The following is a 305-nucleotide window of genomic DNA, read 5'->3' as shown; positions in this document are numbered from 1 at the left end:
GGCAGAGGGTGGACCTGCAGGGATCAGGAGCAATTGCAAGGGGGAAAAATGGCCAAGAAAATGCGGTTCTAGGCTTTACTTAGTCAGGGCATGGCTAGCCGAGCGCCCAGGGCACACGGGGAGGGGAGGCAGCGTCCAGAGACAACATCCGAAAGCCAACCTGCGAGGGGGTCATTTACTCCTTGGGACGGCTGCCTGTGGGGGCCGGGCATCCTCGGGGAGGGAAGCTGGCGCAGAGCGGAGCGTGTCGCAGCCTGAGAGCGGGGAGAAGGGACGGGCGGATGCCCGCCGCCTGCTTGCTGTTG

Source organism: Fulmarus glacialis, unplaced genomic scaffold (genome assembly GCF_000690835.1).
Source record: "Fulmarus glacialis isolate BGI_N327 unplaced genomic scaffold, ASM69083v1 scaffold24071, whole genome shotgun sequence".
Lineage (NCBI taxonomy): Eukaryota > Metazoa > Chordata > Aves > Procellariiformes > Procellariidae > Fulmarus > Fulmarus glacialis.
The sequence above is the reverse complement of the archived record's forward strand: the minus strand, read 5'-3'. Positions refer to the sequence as shown.